We start from the raw sequence: 10086 nt of genomic DNA, 5'->3' as shown, positions 1-10086 counted from the left end.
GTCCTGGCAAGGTGTTTAACTGCTTAATGTTCTCTGTTTCCACGGCAGCTATTCCAAAAGCCCATCTGAGTCCTTTAGGGTCTATATAATAGCCATTTATGAGGAAGTTTATGCCTAGAATACACGGAGCCTCTGGGCTGGTCACAATCGGAAGTTTCTGCCACTCTTTCTTGGTCAGGCTCATCTCAGCTTTAACCAGAGTCAATTCTTGTGATCCCTCTGTCACCCCGGCAATGGAAATTGGTTCTGCCCCCACATGTCTCGATGGCATTAGAGTACACTGCGACCCAGTATCTATCAAAGCTTCATATTTTTGTGGCTCTGATGTGCCAGGCCATCGAATCCACACAGTTCAAAAAACCCGATTTTCCCGTGCCTCTTCCTGGCTAGAGGCAGGGCCCCTCTAGCACTGGTTATTATTCCCTTCCTGGACATACATGGTAGAGGTTCCTTCGAGGGAATCTGACACAGCATTCCCACCTCCGTAATACCTGGCAGCTTGCTCATGGGAGGCTGAGGCTACCTTCATTCTAGTGGAACTCCCTCTGTTAACGTTTCTCTCCTTGAGCTCACGTACCCGTGCTGCCAGGACAGAAGTAGGTTTCCCATGCCACGCTCTCATGTCCTCCCCATGGTCCCGCAGATAAAACTACAGGTCAGCTCGAGGGGTGTACCCTCTCTCTCTCACTGGGGGATGTTGGGCTCTGATTCTGGGGCCTGTGACTCGCACTGGTGCTACATGGGAACTGTTGCTTTTCATCTCTTCTCTCATTTCCGTTATCTCTTCTTTGAGTTCCTTCACCACTGCAGAGACATGAGCCTGCATTTGGCGACTGATTATACTTTTATAATTTCTGAGCTTGTTGGCAACAGAACCCACTGTCTCTCGGTTATCTTCAGCATTAATTGTTGCCATGAATGAGGCATATTGAGATGGTCCGTGAGTTGCCAGATTCCACAACATGTGCCTTGTGCATCTAACTTTGTTGGGGTTATTATCATGCTGTCCGGTCCTCCCAAAAAGTACTTCTAATACTGCCACTTCTCTCAACTGTTGGATTCCTTCCTCAAGGGTCTTTTAGCGCGTTCTATTGTTGTGCTCTTGCATTCTGTCTTTGTGGTCAAATCTCTCTCTCACACTCATTAGAAGTTGTTCCCAAAGGGAAAGGGGCCTTTGATACAAATACCTGATTTATACTTGAGTCCTGGGCCAAGGGTCTCAAATTCCTTGCTTCAGCACTATCCAGTTGCACACTTGTACCCATAAGGTCCCAGACTCGAAGTAGCCAGGCTGTATAAGCCTCACATCCTCGTCGTGCAATATCTTTTTGCAGATTACACAGACTTTCATATGACAGGGACTCAGTGATGATCTCAACCTGTGGCTCTTCTGTGGATTGTGAGGGCCCTCCTTTCTCATCCTTAATACCAGGATCTGACGATTTCACTTTACACTTCCTTGTTTCCACAGGGGCGACTGCTGCTGGTTGTGACTGCCTTTGTGGTTCAGCTGGAACCTGGACAGTTGTAACATCTGTGGGTTCCACTGCTGCATTATCAGTCTCTGCCTTCTTGGGGCAGGGGGAGGGTTTTTTATGAGCTGGGGAAATGTACTCCCTCAGCATCTGGCCCATCTCATGCATCTTTTTTACCAGAACCTCAACCCAATCCGGGTGGGTCCTTTCTGAGGCAGGCTGTGGGGCAGAGTCAGGCTCTCGGGTATCATCCCTATTCTGTGGGGTAGGTATCAGGGTGGTTATTCAGGTCCATCTTCCTTTATCTCTGAATGCTAAATAGAATACGCCTATTATCAGCACTAGCCATTGTATGATATCATTAGCATTCAGAGAGGATTTAAACCCTTCAAAAACTGGTGGGGCAGACCCAAAGAGGTGGGTAAAGGGTTGGGAAAAAAACTCCCCTGGTGTAATTTTCTCACAGTAGGTACCATTGTTAAAGTAACTCCAAAAACACACAGTTAGTGTACGATAGCCCTGAATCCATGTGCCTGCCTTCCAGAGGAAATTAAAAATCCATGAGTTTTTCACCTTATTAAGCCATAAAATAAACTGGATGACAGTCACAGCAGCTTTAGTTATGGGGCTCATATTTAGATAAGGGCTTGCAAATGGCAGAAATACAGCCACAACCACGTGCCACCCAAACCAGGGAAAACTGGACCACATGATGCTGTCCAACAAGGCTCCTATACACAAGAACTTAGGTCACCAAAGAACTGCTACTCCTTTTTCCTCTCAATGCCCTCTAGCCGCACGTTGGGCACCAAAATCTGTCTTGGTTTAGATAGACAGGTATCTGCCAGGGAGGGTTGGAGTCTCCCTTAAAATGTAAGCCCCTCCCCCCCTTTTCCAAATTATTATAAATTTGCAATTAAAAGGCTGTCAGGCAAAGATTTTGGGAATAGGTATAGCAGTTCTTTACTTGGGATATAAAAATACAGATGTTGTAGTACAGAAGAATAAGCAAACAAACAAACAAGAAATCCTAGAAAACCCTGACAGAGGCAGAAATACAACCTGACAGCCTGTTGGTCAGGGTGTTGGAAGCAGTCCAAAGTAAGCCCTCCTGGAGTGGCAGATGTGGTTCTGTTGGAGTAGAGATGGTCCCGTTGAAGAAAAAGGGTCTAGTAATGGTGAGATGGGTCCGGTCTTCCTCCAGGGATCCGGTAGAAAAAACTGGATACCTAGTGGGACTGTGGCTCCTTTTTACTTAGGTTAAGATGGTTTGGCTCCTCCTCCCTGTGTGGAGCAGCTTACAATAGTGCAGTGTAATGTGTCATGTCATTGATGAGCTCTTAATGGTCCATTAGCAGAAGACATTCCCATGGAAGTACTGAAACAATGAAGAGAGATACGTAGCACCCCACTATCTGATAAGTGACACTGACTTATTTGGGCAAAGATAAGCAATTCTGCTCTACCCAGATGGAATAGAATAATATGCTCTTTACAAAACTTATAACACTACCTTAAACAGTTTATAAAACAATAGGTGTTTGCATTCTTTCCTGTGCCATGTTCCAATGAGAATGTATCTAAAAATGTAAACTATGTAGAGTGTATAAAACCTGCCATCTTACATAGAATAAAGGAGAAACCTAGTAGTAATCGTATTGATTGGACCTGCGTTTGCTCTGCCGACTCCTTTTATTATTTCGGGGTTTCCCCTGCAACTTCGGCTGGGTTCAAAATGCTGCTGTCAGGAGCACAAAGGCCAGCAGTGGTAGAGTCAAGGTGCAAATACTGGGGCAAATATTGCTGTCCTTCACTAACCACCTTGATGATGGGATCGCATAGGCCTTCACCACTCTGGAAATACCAAACTAGGAAGATTGGCTGATAGAAAAGCTGGTGGTGCTGACTTTCAAAGACACCTTTCCAGGCGGGAGAAGTGGTCAGACAGACTGTATCAGAGACAGAACTTCCTTAAGCATCAGAATGATTGTCAAGTCCCAAGCTTGCTGCTATATTCAAAATATATATATATTCAAAACCCAGCTGGACACAGCATTGAGCAACCTGCCCCAGTTAACTTGCTCCAAGCCGAGCAGTTGGACTTAGCCACCTCCAGAAGTGCCTTCCAACCACAACCATCCCCATGATGCAGCTGTCTTCAGCTTTTGGACAGACTCTCTGGACAATAGCACACTTTTTCATTACAGTCCATTTAAAAAAACCCCATGAGTTTTTCTGTTTTTCACAGAAGTCCAACAAAAACCAACAAAGACTGTCGCATCTTGTCTCACATGATTTAATATTTCTTAAGGAAGTCCATTAAGGACCAGTAAGGCTTTTTCTCTTCTGCATGCAGTTTTTTGAATGTAAATAAGAAAACATTCCACTGTCTAAACACCTTTTTGAGGCTGAGTATTTTGTAAATATTTGTTGCGAGAATGAATTACATCTGGGTCTTTTTTTAAAAAAAATTGTTTGGTTTGGGTTTGGTTTTTTTTTTCCGTTTAATTGCCCCTAGAGTCCCCTGAGGGAGATTTTCTTTGCTAAGAAAGCCTGAGGCACATAACTCTGTCAAGCTCTGTTTGCATCTCTGCCTCCTAAAAGGGTTACTCAGGTTGTTTTTATTGCTTTGGACACACACCTGCACACAAGATACTACCTCCAAAAAGGTGGAACAACCTTCTTCCCCAAGCACCAAAAAATTTTAAATATCAAAGAAAGACACTTTTCTTGAAAGAATATACCCATTGTTTTATGGCAGCCAAGATCCTACAACCAGCAATGACTGGCAAATGCACAAGGCACAGACATGACTCTGCTCTCCTCCAAAACCTACAATTTTACTCGTTCTGGCTTGTTCATTTGGCAGTTTGTTCTTAGCTCAAACTCTACCTGTGCCACATGCTCAAGTTGTCTTTCCTCCCCTCTGCAGTTTTTCCTCACACACAGCCCTAATCACAGCTGACCTCTTGTAGATTGACTACTTATCAACACTCACGAAATTCCTACTCAGTCATTCTGCAAAGCTGAGATGCCCTGGTCAGTGTCCCTGCCCATGCACAAACTGTAGGAAGAGCAAGAGTTGGACTGATATTGCTTCTCTTAAAAGCATATTTAGTGAAAACACAGGCTTCCAATCCGTTAAATGAACATATAAATGAGACAAAACAGACTAATGAGATCAGGCAATAAAATTTTCATAAGAATAGAACATTATGACTAAATTTCCTGTGCTAATAAAGGTTACATTCTGAGGTTATAAGACATATTCATTTTATAGTAAATTAATTGCTTGAGCAATGTGAATATTTTACATGTACTCTACAGTAGGTGTCCAAGATCCACACTTTAAAGCCAGCAGTGACTTTTGATAACTGTAAGCTTAAAGAACTGACTGCCTCTGTTCTATCTCTAAATTTCTCATCTCAACTTTCCTCCCAGTGCTGCCCCTTTTTGAGTTCCTCATTTTCCAGGTAAGGGGGACTGTCCCAGGGGAGAGACACACAACACGGGTCTGATACTCATCCAAGAATGTTTCCGTGGTTCTAACAGTTACTCAGATTATTACAGATTGACAAGTGTTTGAAACAAATATGAGTGAAAATGCAATTTTGTGCCATCAAACCAACCAAGGACAGGCTTCTTATGTCTCTACTTGAACTTGACCAGAAATAAAGCTTCCCTTTGCATATTTATGCTGCCCTCTGTGCATGCAACTTCTGAAATTCAGGCAATTTATGCCTCTGACAACAAGAATAAACTTGCACAACTACTCAGGGCTGTGTCTTCCTGAAGGAGGCAGTTTGATGCAATTTGTCAAAAGCCAAAAGAGTGCTTTAATGGACAATTTACTTCAAACGACTGCAGCTGTTGCCAAATAAAGAAACAGAGACAAAAGATTAAAAATGGTTCTACCCATACCAATACAATTCTCAAGGATCAATGAATAAAACACACCCTTTTCTATCTCCCCTTTTTATTCAAAAGCAATAAAAGGAATGAATCATTCTGTTTCTGTGGTTTGCTACACGTGATGTTCAATCAAAGCACTTGGGGAAATTTCAGTAGGTATTGTTAACAAAGTACACATACGCATTTTGAGCTTATTGCTTTGTCTTGAAAAGTAAAGCCAGATACTCCCTCTTCTGTCAGAGCTCAAAAAAGTCACCGAAAACTTCTCTGAAACTCCACATATCAAAAAAAACTCTAAACAAAAAGCCACCAGAACCTCCACACTCTGATCTGGTCCCAGGAGAGCTTGTGCTCTCACACTGCAAGAGTCTCATGTTCTTACGTATGAAGCTCATACTTCACTATCAGACAACATTACAAGCACAGTTGGAGCATAGAGAATGAATAATATTAAGTGTTCAACACAAACTTAATAGAAAGCTCATTATTCATTTTGATGGCCTTTCTTTGCCTCTACATCTTTCTTTGTTAAAATGATGAGAATGAAAATATTACTCAACAGCAAACATAGGGAAGTTAGGACAGCAGCATCTCATTAGACCACAGGGAATATTTGGTATTTCAAGGTAGCAAAGGAAGAAAATATAGATAAACACGAGACAGAGCTAACCACAGCATTCGAATGTTACCCCAAGAGCTCCTCCATGCAACCCCATCCTTCAATCATCCAATTTTAATTACCCCTTGAACTACTCGGGCATATTCATCTACAAACAAAGAATAGAACTTGCATCAGGGTGATATTATTCCCTTTCAAGGTTCCAAGTACAGTTTTCAGTATTTCTACTCCTGGGAAGCACTTATGCAACTGGAGCAGCCCCACTGCTGATGGTTATTCTTTCCCAGGACTGGCAAGTCTTTGAGCTCGAGCTCCTTGGTAGTACCAAAACATTCAATTTCCTTAAATTTTGTCTTCACCTAATCCAATACCTGCCTAGCATTTAACAGAGAGAATACTTCCATATCATCCTTTACTGCATGTGGAGATGAGTTAGGCGCATAATTAATTTTCACTTTTACCCACGAATTTATTTCCAGATGTTCCCAATATTGCTGTGCAGCAGGCAGGATGCACATGGCAGTGTGCCAAAAAATACATGAGCTGTGAGACTAGAATGTAATTTTTGTTGACTAATGTCACTTTTCCATCAAACTCAAGGAATTCCAGTGGGCTTGTGAATTAATTTGAAGAACAGGGTAGGGTTTTTTTTTTTTTATTATGCTTATTACTGACTTCCCACCAGGACAGGCATCTTAAAATTCCAAAAACAACCCACGTGGACATGCTCAGAAGAAAAATTGTCTTCCAAATGCATCAAATCCAGAAAAACACTGCTCAATCACATTTTATAAATCCCAATGCAAAGTTGTCTTGGTTTAGATAGACAGGTATCTGCCAGGGAAGGTTGGAGTCTCCCTTGAAATGTAAGCCTCTCCCCTCATTTTTTAAATTATCATAAATTTGCAATTAAAAGGCTGTCAGGCAAAGATTTTGGGAATAGGTATAGCAGTTCTTTACTAGGGATATAAAAATGCAGAAGAATAAGCAAACAAATAAACAAACAAGAAATCCTAGAAAACCCTGACAGAGGCAGAAATACAGCGTGACACCCTATTGGTCAGGGTGTTGGAAGTAGTCCACAGTAAGCCCTCCTGGAGTGGCAGATGTGGTTCTGTTGGAGCAGAGATGGTCCCGTTGAAGAAAAAGGGTCTAGTAATGGTGAGATGGGTCCGGTCTTCCTCCAGGGATCCGTTAGAAAAACTGGATACCTAGTGGGACTGTGGCTCCTTTTTTATCTAGGTTGAGATGGTTTGGCTCCTCCTCCCTGTATGGAGCATCTTACAATGGTTCAGTGTAATATGTCATGTCATTGATGAGCTCTTAAGGGTTCATTAGCAGAAGACATTCCCATGGAAGTAGCGAAACAATGAAGAGAGATAAGTAGCACTCCACCATCTGATAAGAGACACTGACCCATTTGGGCAAAGATAAGCAATTCTGCTCCACCCAGATGGAGTAGAATAATATGCTCTTTATAAAACCTATGACAAAAGTATAAAGATATAATCTGGCTTCAGGCACACAGGAAGTCATTGCCCACATTAGCACCACCTCTGGCACTCAGTGCTCTGGCTCTTTGTTCAAAGCACTGGATTCAACTCTTCACATTTGAGATGTTCATACAGTTACAAGAGGCCAACTAACACTGCTGTTTTAAGTGAAAAGTGCCAGTCAATATGTAACAAATGCTAAATAAAAAGCCACGGTGAATAAATCCTGTCTTGTCAGTCAGGAAGATTCTAGATGAAATAAAGGAGAATCTAACCAGCACCTGTGAAAGCGTGTTTGTCATGTATTGCGCCACATCTAGCTGTCTTACCTTACAGCCACCAACAAACATCAAATTTACACCAGATAGGACTTTTCTTTTAGGCTCATATTAACACAAACTTGTTGGTCTAAAAGCATTTCTGTAAACACTTACACATAAGTGTAAGTGTTTAAAATACCCTAAACGCACAATACTTAAAGGAACAAAGCATCAGGTGACAAGCACTCTTTCACTACCACTCACAGTTACAGAAGGAGCCCTTTACTGCCTATTCCACATGGAAAGCATTTGTTCCAAACTACTAAGTCACAAGTTGTCTCCAAGGAAAATCTGATATATCAGAGTATTTTCCACTTTAATCTTCCACCAAAGGTAAAGCACACCAAATAAATTTGTCAGAAAGCAGAGCAGTCAGGACTATGTGCACCCCCCTAAAGATCCATGAAGGAATCACTAACAGAATCTCTTGCTAACAGAAGAAAAATAAAAATACATTTCCTGCATTTCATAAGCCGAGAAACTTTGCTAGATCAGTGGACACCCATATTTCAGTCTGTGTAATGAGGCAACTCTTACTTCTTCAGTATTATATTTTCATGTACGATAGTTAAGAAAAATACTCAAATGTCACCATTTACATTACAGAACTGAAAGATTCACTTTGACCTATGCATTCAAATTAAGATGGGGTAAAACATGGAACTATTACCTGAATTATGTTCAAAGCCCTGGAGAGACTGGTCTGACTCCTCATTTCTCAGAGTAGACATGCATAAGTATTTAAACACACACACTCAACCCCCACACAGTTATTCTAAAAAATATTAAGTACTTTTACTACCAAAACAAACTCCAAGTTACTCTTTCATCCTGTCACGAGAATCACATACAAAGTTTTCTATATCAGATTGTCTCTGACTAGTTAAACTCTATGCTTATTTGCGCTATTAACACCTTTAACAGAACTGTTTAATAGCTATTTAATAGCTGTTTAACTGTTTAATAGGTAAACCCAAACAACTTTGGTAGACTGATCAAATAATTTGATCGAAGTTCATTAATGACAGGGTAGGAAACATGGAGGTTTTCTTCGAATAATAAATCACTGTGTAACTTTTTCTTAAACTTATCTGGCATAACAAATGGCTACAAATTAAATCAAAACCATATGGTAGAGGCTAAAGCAGAGAGCACGAGTTGAATTTTATTGTACAGAACCATATGCTGCACTTAACGTCTGTGATAACTTTGCCTTTCGCCACAGACGATGCCTATAAATCAGCACTGCAGATGTGAGAACTCCACTAAACTCTACAACTGAATGATCTTGAACACACAGATTCAGTATTTTCCTTTATCACATTGTCTCAAAGGGTTACTTGTGTTATGGATCACTTTTGTGCTGTTGCAGAGTGCCATTTCTAGCACAGCCAGCTCTTCAAGCAGCACTCCAGCAATACTTAAAGGATAACTGAATAACCCATTCCAAGACCAGAGCTCCTTAGAGTTCTCCACATAGATACTCTAAATAGAAGAACACTGGGCAGAACTTTCCACAGAATCTTTTCTGAACCTATGGAGCTGAAATTGTGAGTGCAACTTGCACATCTGCAAGATTAGGACTCAATGCTCTGCTCCAAGGCAGCTCACTTCTGCAGCTCATGCAGAGCTTGGTATTCCACATACTAAAAAACCAACATCCAACATCCTAGAATGAAGTTGCTTTGATGTCAGGTAACCAGGTGAACCTTAAACAAGAAAGGAGCTTGACCACAGCAGCCTGACACAACTTTAAGCAGTGGCTGCACAATAGGAACAAAACTAAGCCAAATATGTGAAAGGCACATACTGAGTTGAGAGGTTGATCTTCTGCTGTCTATTAGACCACTTATCTATAGTTTAGACATTTCTTGCTTTCCACACAGAGATTATGACATTAGAACAACACTAACATTACTGAGCAACACACAATCCCTTCAAATGGCATTTCAGTTTTGAGAACTACAACACTAAGCAGAAACAGCAATACAGTACACCTGACTGCTCAGATTGGTAATTTCTGGTGAACTGAAGGGAAGATGCTTTCAGAGAAGTAGTTTAGCAATCCCTATTTTAAGCGTATTTAAAAACACACTGCATTTTCATTGCCAGTGCCACTGGTCACATCACATGGAAGATGTTTCAGAAAACTGCTCACTGCAAAGGTCATATCTCAAGGTAAAGCATTTGCACTAGTAATGAAAAAGGCACTTTTCAAAAGGAAAAAGTGAAGGTTATTTCGTTGTTCCCACTGACCACAAATCCTC

The sequence above is a fragment of the Chamaea fasciata genome, unplaced genomic scaffold, assembly GCF_029207755.1.
Source record: "Chamaea fasciata isolate MVZ Bird 193981 ecotype frontalis unplaced genomic scaffold, bChaFas1.0.hap1 SCAF_14, whole genome shotgun sequence".
Classification (NCBI taxonomy): Eukaryota; Metazoa; Chordata; class Aves; order Passeriformes; family Sylviidae; genus Chamaea; species Chamaea fasciata.
This window is presented reverse-complemented; position numbering follows the sequence as displayed.